This window comes from Acipenser ruthenus, chromosome 11 (assembly GCF_902713425.1).
Source record: "Acipenser ruthenus chromosome 11, fAciRut3.2 maternal haplotype, whole genome shotgun sequence".
NCBI lineage: Eukaryota > Metazoa > Chordata > Actinopteri > Acipenseriformes > Acipenseridae > Acipenser > Acipenser ruthenus.
The window spans coordinates 18,404,924-18,423,339 of record NC_081199.1 but is presented as its reverse complement, the minus strand read 5'-3'; the positions used below and the strand labels follow the sequence as shown (position 1 = coordinate 18,423,339).

The following is an 18,416-nucleotide window of genomic DNA, read 5'->3' as shown; positions in this document are numbered from 1 at the left end:
TTACCAAACTATTGCTAAGATCTAAATTAGATGCATCATCTAGAACAGGTCTTAGAGAGGTGTTAACAGTAGTCTTTTTAGCATTAAGCAGGGTATGAACATCGGCAGCATTGTCCCTCTTCATTCTATCTTTTTTAGTCATTTTTTATCAGACATGTTTTTTAATGATCTTAACACAGGTATAAGTTGTTCAATGTTACCTTCTAGGAGTTGTAAGATAAGGCTGAGACGGTTAAGATTATCTGAGACAAGGGACGGCGGTGAATCAGTCTGGGTAGCTACAGAGACCTTCTTCAGACGGGGGTCATCAATGATTAATATCCTTTCAGCGGTTTTGTAGATCTTAGAGCTTCCAGGTAAAACAGGGGATGCGCAAGAGTATCGGAGGGTACGTCCTCTCTTCTTTTGTGGGGCTGAATAAGAAAAAGACATACAGGCTTGTAGAGTTGGCAAAAAAAACCCTCCGCTTTTAAAAAATAAATAAATAAATAAATAAATAAATAAAGAAAGAGGTCTTAATATACGTACCGTGAGAGATGTCTCTAGAAGAGTTGAAATGGGTTGTAGGGGTTTCTACCGGGGCGTGTATGGTTTCTTTAGGATGTGTAGGAGTCTTCTTAGGAATGTCAGTAATTAGGTTTCTCTTGAACCCTGCATCACCAGGGGCTGCTGGGGTTTTGCATAACTTGGAGGAACTGGGCAGTGTTGGGGGTGCTCCAACTGCTCCGGGTCTACAAGACTTTTTCCTTTGTGGGGCTGTATAAGATAAAAACAAAGAGACTTATTGAGATGTGCGCTTTAAATAAATAAATAAATAAATAAATAAATAAGTATTAATACACGCACCATGAGATTTTGCCAGGGGGTTTATAAAGCGATCTTTAGGGGTGACTGCTGATCCATGAGAGTCTTTTTTAGGGCGTGCTGGAGGCTTCCTAGCACTTAGTTTACCCTTAATGGGGGGGCCTGGTTTGTTGACAACAAAGTCTTCCAAAGTCCAGACTTTATCAGGATCTGAAGGGTTTAATTGTACATCCTTGACAGGCTTTGAAAGAGGTGCGGCATCTATAGTTTTTAAAAAGAAAATTGTATTAGAGAAGAGCAGCATTTATATATATATATATATATATATATATATATATATATATATATATATACACACACACAGAAACATTAAAACTCTGAGAGGAAAAAACAACACTTACTGATATTAGTATCTACTAAAGCCTCTAACTCAGCCACTACAAGATGTTCCTGACTGGGGCTACATATGTTATCGGCCAGGAAATGGAATGAATCGTCGACTGCTGAAGCGTCAGAGGAATATTTAGCTGTAAAAATAAATAAATAAATAAATAAATAAATAAATAAATAAATAAGTTAAAAGGGTCAGAAAAAATAAATAAATAAATAAAAAAGACTTACTAATATTGCTTATAATTTCTGAAAATATTTTATAATCTTGGGATGCTGTACAGAGAGAACCGGGCAGGAGCTCACACGACACAGCTGTGAAATCTGAGGGTGATTGCGTTATAAGAACAGTGCTAAAATAAAAAAAATAAAAAAATAAAAAAATAAAAAAATAAATAAATAAATAAAGTATATAGGATTTAAAATGTTCACAATAATACAAAGAACATATTGGTAACATCTATCAATGTCCAAATTACATTTTAAATCGTTTTTAGAGGACCTCACACATATCCAGGGCACAGCCACTGCAATATTCAATTCGACCAGCAGATGGCAGTAGACGGCTTGCTTAATAATGCAGCCACTGCAATATTCAATTCGACCAGCAGATGGCAGTAGACGGCTTGCTTAATAATACAGCCACTGCAATATTCAATTCGACCAGCAGATGGCAGTAGACGGCTTGCTTAATAATGCAGCCACTGCAATATTCAATTCGACCAGCAGATGGCAGTAGACGGCTTGCTTAATAATACAGCCACTGCAATATTCAATTCGAACAGCAGATGGCAGTAGACGGCTTGCTTAATAATGCGGCATTTAAACATTTTTAACAGAAAAATATTATTCCCTAACCTAAACACATCGTGCGTGGTTTTAAAATAAGCACAATAATACACAGAACCTATTGGTAACATCTAGCAAAGTCTAAAATAAGTTTTTGTTTTAAAAAATACTGTTACCTGAAGGAGGCATAATTAGATTAGCCATTACCCCTACCTTCACTCTATTGATTATGTTTTTTTTTTTTTTTCAAAAGATCTGTCTACCCCCGTTTGAATACACAGAACGATCAATTAGACATGGCCTCGCGTCTTTTTTACACTCAAAGATGTAGGCGCAGTGAAACTATCAAATACTTTTATTTATATAAAAACATTAGTTTTTGCTTTCAAATACGCCTTTCATACAATATTTATTTTTGAAAATAATTAGAAACCGATGGGAGCATATTAAAAACGAGATACAGACACAAGTCTGCGGCATGCTTAATACTGCAGCATTTTTTTAATTTTTTTTTTTTTTAACAGAAAAATATTATTCCCTAACCTAAACACATCGTGCGTGGTTTTAAAAATAAGCACAATAATACACAGAACCTATTGGTAACATCAATCAAAGTCTAAAAAAATACAGCCAAAACGAGTACTAAGAAAAACATTTTTTAAACATCAGACAACAAACGGTATTACATTTTTAAACAATCACATTTGAAACAATTTAAAAATAAATGCACATACCTAATTTGCTGTCGAAGTAATCCATTATTTTAGAGAGTCCAAAGCATACGATATTTTCCAACGCAGATCAGGCAGTCAGTCAGGCAGGGAGTAAAGTTTTATCCAAAATAAGGTTTTACGGGTTCGGCATCGTGCAGGGTTTAAATACCGTTACCTGAAGGAGGAATAATTAGATTAGCCATTAAACCATCCCTTCACGCTATTGATTATTTGTTTTTTCAAACAGATGTCTACCCCATTTGAATACAGTACATTTGAATACAGTACGTCTTTTTTTACACTCAAAGATGTAGGCGCAGTGAAACTATCAAATACTTTTATTTATATAAAAACATTAGTTTTTGCTTTCAAATACGCCTTTCATACAATATTTATTTTTGAAAATAATTAGAAACCGATGCTCGCATATTAAAAACGAGCTACAGACACAAGTCTGCGGCATGCTTAATACTGCAGCATTTCTTTTAAATTTTTTTTTTTTTTTACAGAAAAATATTATTCCCTAACCTAAACACGTCGTGCGTGGTTTTAAAATAAGCACAATAATACACAGAACCTATTGGTAACATCTAGCAAAGTCTAAAATACATTTTAAATCGTTTTTTAGAGTTCTCTGTAAAGTTAATAGAAACCAGTATGCAAATACAGGGCATTATGGGTAGGCTACTAAAATACCCTAAAACCTTTACAATTCAGCCTGTGCTAACCTTTATTGGATTCAAAAACAACTTTAAATCGTTTTTTGGAACATGTTGTAATATTAAAATCAACCATTAGATGGAAACATGTTTATTATGGCATTGACACAGCTACCTACCACGGCCTGGAAATCCATCCGAAATGTAGGGCCCGGCGCATTTGAGACTTGCTGTTATGGGTTAATTTTCAGTGTAGTATGTGTATAATATACTGATTATGAGACTCTTCAATGTTTATGGACTCTCTGTATGGTAATAACCCCTGGTTATTGTTATGGAGGGTCTCGAACATAGTCAAAAATGTTTAGGGACTCTCTGTATGGTGATAACCCCTGGTTATTGTTATGGAGGGTCTCGAACATAGTCAAAAATGTTTAGGGACTCTCTGTATGGTGATAACCCCTGGTTATTGTTATGGAGGGTCTCGAACATAGTCAAAAAACAATGCACTACAATACAACTTGCTTTCTCTTCTATCTTTCTGTCTTTTCTTTGTAATAGTCTATAAAATAAGGGTACAACAGACGCCATTTTTAGGGAGGTCTATTTTTGACGGATGTACAAAGGGACGGGTCATAAATCACTCAAAGCGTGGGAAAAAGGGGCGAGGCTTTAGAGCCATAAATCACTCAAAGCGTGGGAAAAAGGGGCGAGGCTTTAGAGCCATAAATCACTCAAAGCGTGGGGAAAAAGGGGCGAGGCTTTAGAGCCATAAATCACTCAAAGCGTGGGAAAAAGGGGAGGGGCTTAAGGGTCATAAATCAATCAAAGCGTGGGAAAAGGGGGAGGGGCTTAAGGGTCATAAATCAATCAAAGCGTGGGAAAGGGGAGGGGCTTAAGGGTCATAAATCACTCAGAGGCGTGGAAAGGGGCGGGGCTTAAGGTCATAAATCACTCAGGGGCGTGGAAAGGGGCGGGGCTTAGGGTCATAAATCAATCAAAAGGTGTGAAAGGGGTGGGGCTTAGTGTCATAAATCAATCAAAAGGGGCGGGGCTTAGAAAAGTGACAGACGCTGTCGTGCCTTTACTACTTGTTTGTTATAAGCAATTATTACCAGACTATGCTTCTAACTTATTGTTTGTTATAAGCAATTATTACCAGACTATGCTTCTAACTTATTGTTTGTTATAAGCAATTATTACCAGACTATGCTTCTAACTTATTGTTTGTTATAAGCATTTGTTTTTATTTGGAAAGTTACAGTTTTAATATAACGTTTGCGTTACAGTTGTGATCATTCAAGCTGCTCTACTTTATTTGTCTTACTTTTCAAAAGGTATTCATGACAGAACTTAAACCAGCCATATAATATGAAATACAATTCCACTTAACCTCCTTGTGCTCCATCCTGCGGATGAGATGTTAAATTAATGTCCTATTGTAAATTTCTCTGAATATAATGCACAGTTCACAGCCTAACTCTGTAAAGCGTTTTGTGATGGTGGTCCACTATGAAAGGCGCTATATAAAAATAAAATATTATTATTATTATTATTATTATTATTATTATTATATAGCTACCTATAAGCCACTCCTAAAAATAACGTCTGAATAAAATCCTTAGCTTTTAAAGATCCTCTACATTTAAAATACATGAATTCCAGTCTCGCTATAGTGTTAGCTGTACAATCATGGTAAATGTATTTTTTACGTTGAAACAGAGGGATTGTGTTTTAAACTAAAGATAAATGTACTATAAAGCATTTCTTTCAAAGCCACATATCTACTACACACAGCATGTAAGATGTTATGTTATTTTGTTAGCTATCACAATCACTTTAAGTATACAGATTCAGTACAACGTTTAAACTGTTGTCTAATCAGGGTTTGAATACATCAGCACAGAAAGTGCCGGTAAGCAGAAACAACCTTTAATTCTATATATTTGTCTTCAAAATATCTATATATACCCAAGTAAAGAACCAAAATAACTTTTACAAAAAAAGGGGACATGTACAGTAGCTTGTATGATGTAAGAAAATAGATGTCCTATTAAAGGGATATAAACAATTCTATAGATTAACTAAAAAGCCTATATTAAGAAAAATAGCCAAAAATGTATAATGCTATATAAATGAATGAATACAGATAGGCATTACTTATTTATTTGGGATACAATTTCAACTTTTGTCAGTGTTTTGTGGCTGCAGCTGGCATATTCTTGGTATTTAGCTCATTAAATAACACACTCTATATTTCCAGATTCTTCTTTATCCACAAACATAATCAAGTATATCCATTTAGGCAGTTTACCATTAAACTCCCAATATTGTGTATCTGGTATCTGATAACAAGGATTATGTAAACTAATGGACTCTAAACTATTTATAGAAATAATGAAGAAATGAGCATTATGAAAAATTACATTCATTGGCACCAACATTACCCATCAATTCTGCATTGTACTTTTACAGTTGTGCCTGTTTGCTTTGTGCTGGGCAAGGTTGCCCCAGTTGTTTCTTCTAACAGCTTGTGTTTTTGACAGAAGTTAGAAGAAACAATTGGGGAACCTTGGCCCTCATCGGTTTTACAGTTGTGCCTATTTGCTTTGTGCTGTTTTTGGTCTCTCCACTTTAAATGGCTGGGCACTTTTGATAATGTGGTGTTTTTTCACATTTCCAATGTGTTTTTGTTTCAGATATCACTTCTTTTTTCAATTAGGCAATGTATTGTCGTTTGGATAGGGTAAATGTAAATTACAGTCTCTTGAAAGGGTTAAGATGTGAATCTGTGTAGCGCAGCGGTTATGTAGTTGGAGTGAAAGTATGACTAGTTAGGGTTCAAATCCTGCCTCTAGCACAACCAACAGGGTGTTGGTTGTGCTAGAATAACCGCACGCCCAGGGGCGTAGTAAGTCCGTAGGTCAAGTGCCTTTAGCACCTGGATGTGTGGTTATTCTAGCACAACCAACACCCTGTTGTGTCTTATTGCCCTTATAAAATGGGTTACTAGTTTTTAGAAATAAAGACATAGACACAGTTTTATTTAAAAATGAATATATTACTACGCTAGGAAAAATAGTTCCAATAAATGTAATAGTTACGATGAATTTAATAGAGAAACACATTATTTTTAATAATAAATTCAAATAAATTAAATAAATTATCAGAATATTTTCAGTATTTGTCTCAAATTAATTAAATTAATTATATACATTATTTTGAGTAATTAATGAAGTGGACTGTACCAGGGAATGTACAGTTCCCTTTCAATTCAAAGACGACCACCAAAACATTACTTACGGGATATGCCTGCCCATTAGTAGGTATTTACTGAGCTCTTTATATCAGAGCTGCTGATAGGCCCCTTCCTGGAGTGACGTCCTCGGTCCAGCCTACCAAGGGATTAAACCCGTCATCCCACGGAAGGCATTTCTCTTTTTGCATCCCAAGACGGTAAGGTAAGACCTCTGTGTTGAACTGAGCATGTTTTGAAAAAAGAGCATTTCTGAGTCAACTGCAGTTCCCCTGCATTTGTGCTGAAGCTGGCTTGCTGCTTTCGTGGAATCAGCATCTCTAAATCAAAGCCTCTTTTTCGTTTCTCTTTTCTTCAACAGCCTGCTCACTTGTATGTGAGCGACTGCCTGTGCAGTATTGATTTAAAGGAGTTCGTGTGTTGTCTTTTCTAGCCTACACTCTTGGGGAGAATGCAGTTCCTCCACCAGGGCTAGGCTTTGCTGTACCCCCGCTCTCCAGTGATTCGGCCGGCTGCCGTGTGTGCAGTTGGACGAAATAAAAAGTATTTGTTTTGTTGTTATTACGTGTCCACCTGTCTGTTGACCCGATCGCACAACCCAGCTTTGCCTGTGTTGTGCTGTGGATTAGCTGCAGTGCAGTGTATTCCTCCACCAGGGCTGTGTTTTCACCTGCCCCACTGTAGAGTAGACCTCGCCGGCCCTAGATGCTGCTTAACTTTGCAACGGTGTCATAACCACCTTAACCTTTCTTCTTTCATTTGTGTTCGTTGCTGTTAACATGCAGTCCAAATGAAAAAAAAAAAAAAAAAAACTATTTGCAGGCGCCGTCTTCTCATCATTAAGTTTGGCACTAGAGAGTGACATGAAGATGGGACCCACGGGATTCCTGCGGTACAGGAAAAAAAAATGGTGTTACATTTTGTGGGATGGGCAGGACCGGGAAATAAAAAAATAAAGCTGTCAGGATGGGCAAGAACAGGATTTAAGCTTCCGGGAAAGGGAAGGAACAGGACTAGACTGCCACCAGCAGACAGGAAGAATGTTTTTTTGCTCTTTAACTCTTTAAACTCAGCCCCATACATTTTGCTGGCGCACCGAAGTACGTGCATATTACTCAGGCTTGTTTAAAAGTACAGACCCAGTGCTTTCCAATGGCGTTTTCAGTGTGTGTATACGGTACTCCTAGACAGATACGATCGCCTGAAGGTAAGCCTCTCATCATGTGACAGAGTTCACAATTTAGGTTTCTTTTTAAGTCAATTGCTCCGTCATTGTAGCAGCTAGAGGGACAGGGGCGGTATCGTTGGAAAGCTTAGAATCAGCAATAACCATACGCTGTTCAGTGAGAGATAGGGCACTAGAGAGAAGCTGCAGACTTTGAGACAGGCAGTTGAGAGTGAGAGAGATAGGATTTTATCCATTGTTCATGTGCCAAACAGGGCACATGGGCACACTGAGAATGTAAAATTGTAGATAGTTCTCTTCAGTGTTCCATATTTTATTTTGTTAAAAAAAAAGTTGTGATTATGCTCGGTTGGTAAAAGTACGAATAAAACAGTTGTTTTTTTACCATTAAAAATGACATTGTACTGCGGTATGACGATAACCGTGGTATATTTTTTGGCGGTTATCATACTGTCAAAATTTGATACCGTGACATCCCTAGTTCTCACCCAGTTGTTTTTCAGTTGCTTTTCAGCTCGTCCGCCACGACTTTAGCCTGTGTATCTCCCTGGTATATGCTGCGTGCTGACCAGGTGTGTGACTACACACGGTTAGGGTAGGCATTGCTACTTTAGCTGCCCCCTGGTGCTTCGATACCTCGGTGCATGCTCAGCCCTTGGTACTTCGGTGCCTTGGTGCACACGGTGCTTGTGCATACGGTTCACATAGTACCTTAGTGCACACAGCGCTTGGTACACACAGTGCTCAGTGCATGTGGTACATGGTGCACGTGGTACGTGTGCGCACGGTGCTCGGTGTGCACGGCGCTCAATGCACATGGTGTTAATACCTCGATGCGCATAGCGCCCTCAGTGCCCGGTACATGCGGTGCGCACGGTGCTCAACGCACTTGGTGCTCACGCACACGGTGTTAGTACCTTGGTGCACATAGCATCCTCGGTGCTCGCTACACCCAGTGCACGCAGTGCTCGGTGCACACGATAATCGGTGCACACAGTGTTTAGTGCCTTGGTGCGCATTGTGCATGGTACACTCAGTGCTCGCGGCGCTTGGTGCAAGTGCGCACAGTACTTGATACACTGGGTGCGCGATGCTTGTTGCACTAGGCGCGCAAAGTGTTCGGTGCAGGAGGCGTCCACCACCTCGGCACGCTTAGTGGTCGCGGCGTTTGGTATGCCCTGTACATATACGAACATAAGAACATAAGAAAGTTTACAAACGAGAGGAGGCCATTCAGCCCATCTTGCTCGTTTGGTTGTTAGTAGCTTATTGATCCTAGAATCTCATCAAGCAGCTTCTTGAAGGATCCCAGGGTGTCAGCTTCAACAACATTACTGGGGAGTTGGTTCCAGACCCTCACAATTCTCTGTGTAAAAAAATGCCTCCTATTTTCTGTTCTGAATGCCCCTTTATCTAATCTCCATTTGTGACCCCTGGTCCTTGTTTCTTTTTTCAGGTCAAAAAAGTCCCCTGGGTCGACATTGTCTATACCTTTTAGGATTTTGAATGTTTGAATCAGATCGCCGCGTAGTCTTCTTTGTTTAAGACTGAATAGATTCAATTCTTTTAGACTGTCTGCATATGATATGCCTTTTAAACCCGGGATAATTCTGGTTGCTCTTCTTTGCACTCTTTCTAGAGCAGCAATACCCTTTTTGTAACGAGGTGACCAGAACTGAACACAATATTCTAGGTGAGGTCTTACTAATGCATTGTAAAGTTTTAACATTACTTCCCTTGATTTAAATTCAACACTCCTCACAATATATCCGAGCATCTTGTTGGCCTTTTTTATAGCTTCCCCACATTGTCTAGATGAAGACATTTCTGAGTCAACATAAACTCCTAGGTCGTTTTCATAGATTCCTTCTTCAATTTCTGTATCTCCCATATGATATTTATAATGCACATTTTTATTGCCTGCATGCAATACTTTACATTTTTCTCTATTAAATTTAATTTGCCATGTGTCTGCCCAGTTCTGAATGCTGTCTAGATCATTTTGAATAACTTTTGCTGCTGCAACAGTGTTTGCCACTCCTCCTATTTTTGTGTCGTCTGCAAATTTAACGAGTTTGCTTACTATACCAGAATCTAAATCATTAATGTGGATTTGGAATAGCAGAGGACCTAATACTGATCCCTATGGTACACCACTGGTTACCTCGCTCCATTTTGAGGTTTCTCCTCTAATCAGTACTTTCTGTTTTCTACATGTTAACCACTCCCTAATCCATGTGTATGCATTTCCTTGAATCCCTACTGCGTTCAGTTTGAGAATTAATCTTTTATGCGGGACTTTGTCAAAAGCTTTCTGGAAATCTAAATAAACCATGTTGTATGCTTTGCAATTATCCATTGTCAATGTTGCATCCTCAAAAAAGTCAAGTAGGTTAGTTAGACACGATCTCCCTTTCCTAAAACCATGCTGACTGTCTCCCAGGATATTGTTACCATATAGGTAATTTTCCATCTTGGATCTTATTATAGTTTCCATAAGTTTACATATAATAGAAGTCAGGCTTATTGGTCTGTAGTTACCTGGTTTGGTTTTGTCTCCCTTTTTGTGGATCGGTATTACGTTTGCTATTTTCCAGTCTGTCGGTACAACCCCTGTGTCAAGAGACTGTTGCATGATCTTGGTTAGCGGTTTGTAAATAACTTCTTTCATTTCTTTGAGTACTATTGGGAGGATCTCATCCGGCCCAGGGGATTTGTTTATTTTAAGAGCTCCTAGTCCCTTTAACACTTCTGCCTCTGTTATGCTAAAGTTATTTAAAATTGGATAGGAACAGGTCGACATGTCGGGCATGTTGTCCGTGTCCTCCTTTGTAAAAACCTGTGAAAAGTAATCATTTAATATATTTGCAATTTTTTTTTCTTCATCTATGATTTTGCCATTTGTGTCTCTTAGACATTTAACCTCCTCTTTGAATGTTCTCTTGCTGTTATAATATTGGAAAAACATTTTGGAATTGGTTTTAGCCCCCTTAGCAATATTGATTTCTATCTCTCTCTTGGCCTTTCTAACTTCCTTTTTGACTTGTGTTTGCAGTTCCAAGTACTGTGTACTTTGTTTTTGGTCCCTTTTAAACGCTCTGTAAAGTGCCTTTTTTCACTGAATATTTTTTTTAATTGATCTATTAAACCATTTTGGCCATTTTGTTTTAGATTTAGATTTGTCTACTTTTGGGATGTAATTGTTTTGCGCCTCTAATACTACATTTTTATAAAACAGCCATCCTTTTTCTGTGGATGTTTTCTCTATTTTACTCCAATCTACTTCTTTTAGTCTCTGTTTCATACCTTCATAGTTTGTTTTTCTAAAATTGTAAACCTTAGCTTTAGTCATTACTTTTGGGGTTTTAAAAAATATTTTAAATGAGACCATGTGGTCTGAGTTTGCCAATGGCTCTCTGACCTCTGTTTTAGTTATTCTGTCTTCATTATTTTAAAAGACTAAATCAAGGCATGCCTCCCCTCTAGTCGGTGCCTTGACAAATTGCGTTAGGAAGCAGTCATTTGTCATTTCCACCATTTCAATTTCGTCCGTCGTGCCCCCCATCGGGTTCTCCCATTTTATACAGGGGAAGTTGAAATCCCCCATTAGTATAGCTTCTCCTTTTCTACACGCATTTCGAATGTCATTGTATAACAGATTATTTTGCTCAGCGTCTGAATTTGGCGGTCTATAGCATGCTCCTATTATTATGCCCTTTGAATTTTTGTCCATTATTCTGACCCATATTGATTCTGCATTGTTTTCTTTGTCCTGATTTAACACCTGGGCTTCAAGACTTTTTACCATATAGTACCAGTGCACGCGGTGCACACAATAATGGCAAGCAGGTCTGGGTTCCTTGCTTGCACATCCTGTAGGGCTAACATACTCCAGGAGGACAGGCATACCCTGTGTGTGCGATGCTTGGGCATTCAGCACGCCACCCTGGCTCTTGGGGATGAGGTGGCTTGCGACATCTGTGCGGCTTTTCAGCCTCGGGTGCATCTGAATAGGCTGGAGAGGGCCAGGGAGACAGTTTCTGCGTCCCCTGTGGTCGGGCCGTCGGTGGCCCTTGGAGCCCCAGAGCCCCTGCTCCTCTGGCTGTCCCAGAGCCACTCGCAGAGCATCCTGTGCGCGCAGGCTCGAGTGTCGACCTCTCGTAGCCGCCCCCCATCTCTGCAAGCGAGACGGGTTAAGCGCTCAAAACAGGCAAGGGACATAATGGACTTCAAGGTGCAGATGGCCCAGGTCCTGGAGCTCCTGACAAGGCAGCCTCCTGAGATGAGAGCTCCTTCCCCACTGAGATGGAGGAAGGAGGGGAGCCTGAGCTCTCTGCTGAGGTGGAGCCTAGTTCCGAGGTGGCCTCAGAAGCTAGTGTGCCCCCGCTCTTGAGCTCTACGTCTGCATTGATGGGACACACTGCAACCTTTTTGCAGGTCCCCTGGACGACAGTGTCCGAGCCACGCCAGTCCGTGTTCTGGACACAGGCCATGGCTCCCCACCCACAGCCCTTCCCAGCTTTCCCCGATTTCATGGAGGAGGTGCGCTCCTCTTGGGATCCTCTCGGCGCCAAGCGTGCTGAAGCCAGCCTCACAGCTCTTTGGGAGGTGCAGAGAAGCTGGGCCTGGCAGGTTTTCCCCCGGTTGATTCCACCATTGCGGCCTTGGTCAAGGCTCCGCTGGTGGTGGGGTTACCTAAAGACCCTGTGTGCCCGAACCCGCAGTGTAGGGTTACGAAGACACTCCTGAAGAGGGCGTATGCAGCGGAGGCACAGGTGACCCGCCTTGCAAACAAGGTGGTGTAGGAACAATTCAATAATTGATCATTTAGAGTTTATCTGGGTTGATTAGTTTTCTTATTAATAATATTTAATTGACGTGTTACAAAGATCGAGGATTTACTATGAAAACACATACACACGCTAGACACAAGGAATGTTTAATCAATAGTAGTATTAATTAAACAGAAATCTCTTAGTCTCTAAGCACAAAACACAAGTCAAAAGCTCTCACTGCACTCAGGTGGCTAGCAGGGCAATTGAAATATGACACCGCCAATCTCCTCACACACAAAGTAGCAACTTCCTCAGCCCAAGCAAGCTGTGATGTAGCTAGTAACTTGCTCACACACATATACACCCACATACACAAATACAGCCTAAACTGAAATGATGCAGTCTTACAATATATCACATTAAGCTTATTAATGGTATATAGATTAAGGATATGACAAGTTTACTTTTAACCCTTTGAGTAGTGAGTTCTAAAATGCACTGCCGAGTTCTTCACTGACACACTCGCTGACATCCGATTCAGTGGAAGAATTGTATGTATTTGAATTTAAATCGGAATCTGAATTCAGTATTATTACTAATACTTATTTCTCACTGAGTGATTTTCGCTGGTTTACAAACAGTGTTGACAGTTTTGTGACTGGGATCATTATATGTAATTCAGTCAATATCTGGCAGAGGGTGCAAGGGACCAATAAAAAGTGTTACAGAAACCTTGTGTTACAATATCATGTGATCAGGGGTTTTGTAGGCTTAGTAATTCAAGTTTAAAGTTGCAGAACGTACCGGTACATTCGTACTCCCTGGGGACCAGACAGCAGCAAACGTACCGGTACGTTCGTACTACTCAAACGGTTTAAGAAATTCTTCATACAACAATATGAGGTAGATTACTTATAGTTACTTCATCAAGTTTGACTAAAAGTTATTTCACACGCAAAGTGTGCAAACTAAATCATTAACAATTCAATTCTATGTGAATTTGTTACAATTAATTAATTTAGTTCCATGAAAGGAAAATGCAACTGGAATTATACTCAATTGTTCCTTGAAGCTTAGACTTTTGGTCCGCTGGTTTGGAAACTCAATCTCTTGAAGTGTCCGGTACAAAAGGCTCTCCTTTCAGCAACAAAGTCTTCAATCCCACATTGGATCAAACTCGGCAACAAAGGCAAAGTTTCTTTTGGATACTGTGGTTTCACGTGTACAGTAGACCCAGACTGGTTTGCCTGATAACAGTCGTTGTAAGTTTTATGGCAGTCCTCCAGCCGGGACTCAGTCTCATTGCTTGTGGTAGTGACTCACTTGCAGCTTGCTTTCTTCTCTTGGGTCCATTTTTAAGCAGAGTTGCAGCTTTGCTTAGCAGAGTGACAGCACCTTGTTTGGAATTCGATGTGGAGCACAAAATGTTCAGTTTGCTTGGATATTTATAGTCTTTTTCACTCTGCTAAATAGTCTCTTTCATGAGATCATTTGTGTATCTTGCCTTTTTTGTAACTCACAGTCCTTAGATGTTTTAATGTCCTTTTCCACTGGGACATCACTAGTTTATGTCTTCCTTGCATCAAAACGATTATTCTTGAAATTGTGATTTATCTGTACATAATTCAACTGTCCATTCAGCATAATCCAGTCCAGGCGCCACCTAGCCCCGGTCACCTCGTTCAGTACGTCACATAGTTCAGTATGTAAGAGAGAGGCCCTTTTCTCAAGACACAGCAGTTTGCCCTGTTTCTCAAGACACACAGTTTAATTAACCCTTTGCAGTCCATTTATTAAGTGCGTGTCAGGCACGTCAGGTCCAATTTATTTTCACACGCGCAGTTAATTTTAGACGCGCTGTTTAAAAGTATTTTTTTCCACAGTCAAACGGGTTTAAAAGGCCCTGCATAACAACAAAGCACTCACTAGGCATCTCCAGCCCCGCCTCACCCTTTCGTTCGCTATAGCTTTCACCTATGTAAGAAATAAATAATAATAATAATAATAATAGTCGTACATACCGATCAATCATCTTCTGATCACTCCTCAATAATGCAATCCAAGTCATTATTTTATTACTATAACATCTCAAAAAAGCTCTGCAAATGTCTGTGTTCTCTGTGAGCTGACGCACTATCCAGCCAGCTTGTTTACTTATGACCGCCCCGTTATCTGATACCAGGGACATGTATGACTATTCATGAGATACGCCTTTTGTTTTTTTTTGGTTTTTTCGGCTTGTCTCGTCTCCTGTCGCTCCCACTCGGCCATTGAATGGTTTTCTCGGCTTTTTCCGGAGAAAAAATGACTAGAAACCCGTTTTTTTTGTCTCTATGATGATGTCGGACAGGGTCCGACAATGGACCTGATAGGAATAATTGCAATGTCCGACATAGGGTTAATTAATCCAATTACATTTCTAATACACGTTCATGTATTATTATCATATTCAGGGAATATGTCCTACAGTGGGCATACTGACCGCCTATATGGACAGCATACTAAAAGAAGCCCCGCTCCCAGAGCCAGTGGCCTCCGAGTTACGCCTCCTTTCAGGCACGCTGCTCCAAATCTCCGGTCTTCAAGGATAAGCCCTAGGCCGGAGCCTGGCAAGCGTGGTAGTAGCTCGCAGACAGCTGTGGCTGTCGCAGGCGAGGGTCCCCGATGCGGATAAGGCGGCGCTTTTAGATGCGCCAATATCCCCGGGACATACCTTTGTGCCAGCTGTGTAGGAGATCCTGCAGTGCTCCCACTGAGAACGCAAGGCATCTCGACAAGTGGCCGCACTATTCCCTCCCCGTGCTCCGGCACAGAGCAGGTCAAGCCGTTGGCAATCTCCCCAGACTTGCACTATTACCAGGATGGTTCCAGCTCCTGCGGCTCCCCTGGGTGACCTGAGGCATCGCCTATAGGCCATAACAGCAGCTGGCAATCGGGCCCTCTCGCAAGGTAGGGGGAATGCAGGGTGTGGTGTCCTAGGCAACCGCCTCAAAGTGCTCCCCCCCAACCTCAGCAGCCCCAGCAGGGGCCCTGAAGGCTTGCGGCCTCAAACCCATCTGTTCTCCTCACACCAGCTGCAATACAACGGTTATGTGCTACAGTTCCGCTTGGGGCCTCCTCCCTTTCGAGGGGTCACGAATACATCTGTGACAGACCCTCTTCAGGTCTCTGTACCTACGGAGAGGGGTTCTACTCGAGATATTTTCTGGTACCGAAGAAGGACAGTGGCTTTTGACCCATCCTAGACCTGAGACTCCTCAATGAGTTTTTGAAGGAGAGAAGGTTCCAAATGCTGACACTGTCACATTCTCCAGTCCGTCCGTCCGGGCGACTGGTTTACCACTGTAGCATCAGAGGGGGTCATAATATCATTCTGTGTATGAAAGTGACAGAATTGAAATATACAGAGGGGAATTTTAAACCATTCTCTGTGTCTTCTTGGTTTCTGGTCACAAAGTCCCCCACTGACAAAGAATGCTTTCAAAAAGAGTCATAAACTAACTGCTGAACAAATGGCTTATCTTCACGATCGCTGAATGACAATTTCGGCGCTGCAAGCCAGACAGTTCTGGGTGCTTTGACACCTAAGACAGGAACCAGTCCATCTCATAAATCCAGCCGACAGGGGGCGAAGCCACGAACCAATTGAGAACAATGGGCTGTCTCTAAACAACCAATGAGAAACATCCCGTGGACTCAGGACAAGTCAGGACAACAAAACCAGCTGTGCGACTTTCAGAAAAGAAGGCGTTTGCCCATGGAAGTGCCTTGGAGTTCAGAGGAATGAAATGGAAGCTAAACTGCTCTGAAGAAAGTTTCTGAATCATGGGAGCATAAGTGCTCGAATTCACAGAAGGCAAGGAAGAACCAATGTTCTGAAGAGTGGCTAAAATCAGCTTTGAAGAGAGCCGTAGCTCTTTGCCCTACAAGAGACTGAAACAGTAAACAGAAGCATAGCCAGCAGCTGGACCTAAGGTCAGATACTATCCGTACAGAAGAATTGCAACAAGAACACTTCTACAAACGTCTGATCAACGGAACTATTTCCAGTTGGAAAACTGCCAACAACAACTATAATGCTTCAAGAATTGGAGATCAACAAGCTGAACAAACTATTTGTTTATTGCGAACCTACGCAATACAATGCGTACAGCAAAGTACCATCTTCATTGGAACTTCAGATCCAAAGAGCTGCAGTGTTCATCAACACAGATTGACTTCTTTATATGGAAATCAATAAGTATTCAACATATCTAATATAAAATACTTTACGACTGGAGAAAGTAACTGTAGTAAATGCTATCAAGTTAGTAGATAAACTGTTCTAGGAATAGAATATAACTTCCTGGTTTAGAGTGTGGAAGAAATGTATTTTCTTTGTTGAAATGTGCAACTCAAAGGAGTTGCCTTGTAAATGCAGTGAATTTGATCATTGCCCCATTTCTGAGTTAATCTGAATATATAATCAACTGAGGTTGATAACATTTTATTACTTTGGTACATCACGTCTAAACTAAATTAACACGGTAAAACTAATTTGCTAAATTAGGTACTGGAATGTTGGATTCCGTTCTGAATGAGTAGTTGAATTAATTGTAGTGCATATTGACATGATTGATTACAACGAGAAAGGGGTATTGGAAATACTAATGCAAATTAGACGCTTTGTGTGATAAGCCATATTTAATATTAGTATATTAACCATGTATGCTAATGATGTTATGATCGTTGTAATCGTTTGACTATGAAATCAATTAACTGTACACTTGACGCATATTTCTAACCAATAGCCTTTCCTTTCTGTAATATTAGATTAGTTGTGTACCCCTTTTTATTCTTAAATAAACTATTGTTTTATATTTCTGACACGTTGTGTGAATGTCAGTTATTGTCGGTTATTAAGGTAATCAGAGTTCTACGTGATCCCACCGAACTATTATGGCATGTCTCAGTTATTAACATTTGGACATTCTTAAACAGGGCGCCTAGAGACTAATTTATATTTAAATAAATTGTATAACTAATTCACTACACCACCGTGGACTTACAGTATGCGTACTTTCACATTCCCATTCATCCAGAGCACAGGAAGAACCTCTGCTTCGCCTTTCAGGGAAGCATTTACGAGTTTTCTGTGCTGCCGTTCGGCCTCTCATTAGCTCCTCGGATGTTTTAAAAGTATGTAGACGCTATCCTGGCCTCCTTGCGGTTGCAGGGGATCAGAGTAATGAACTATTTTGATGACTGGTTGATTTGTTCCCAGTCGCGAGAGGGAGCAGTGGCCCACACGGCGATTGTGACAGAGCATCTGGTGAAGCTGGGCCTCACCATCAACGATGCAAAGAGTCGGCTTACACTGGTGCAGTGCATGATATACAGACGTGCTCAAATTTGTTGGTACCCTTACAGCTCATTGAAATAATGCTTCATTCCTCCTGAAAAGTGATGAAATGAAAAGCTATTTTATCATGTATACTTGCATGCCTTTGGTATGTCATAGAATAAAGCAAAGAAGCTGTGAAAAGAGATGAATTATTGCTTATTCTACAAAGATATTCTAAAATGGCCTGGACACATTTGTTGGTACCCCTTAGAAAAGATAATAAATAATTGGATTATAGTGATATTTCAAACTAATTAGTTTCTTTAATTAGTATCACACATGTCTCCAATCTTGTAATCAGTCATTCAGCCTGTTTAAATGGAGAAAAGTAGTCACTGTGCTGTTTGGTATCATTGTGTGCACCACACTGAACATGGACCAGAGAAAGCAAAGGAGAGAGTTGTCTGAGGAGATCAGAAAGAAAATAATAGACAAGCATGGTAAAGGTAAAGGCTACAAGA

At 40.3% G+C, this 18,416-nt stretch overlaps 1 long non-coding RNA gene across 1 annotated transcript; it reads right to left on the bottom strand.

The window, feature by feature from the left end:
• Positions 1-231: 231 nt before the first annotated feature.
• On the bottom strand, positions 232-1,059 carry LOC131739314 (uncharacterized). Its single transcript, XR_009330479.1, has 3 exons — positions 847-1,059; positions 529-756; positions 232-413 (listed from the first exon to the last, which is right to left on the bottom strand). It is a non-coding gene; the product is annotated as an uncharacterized LOC131739314 (long non-coding RNA).
• Between the last annotated feature and the right edge of the window lie 17,357 nt (positions 1,060-18,416).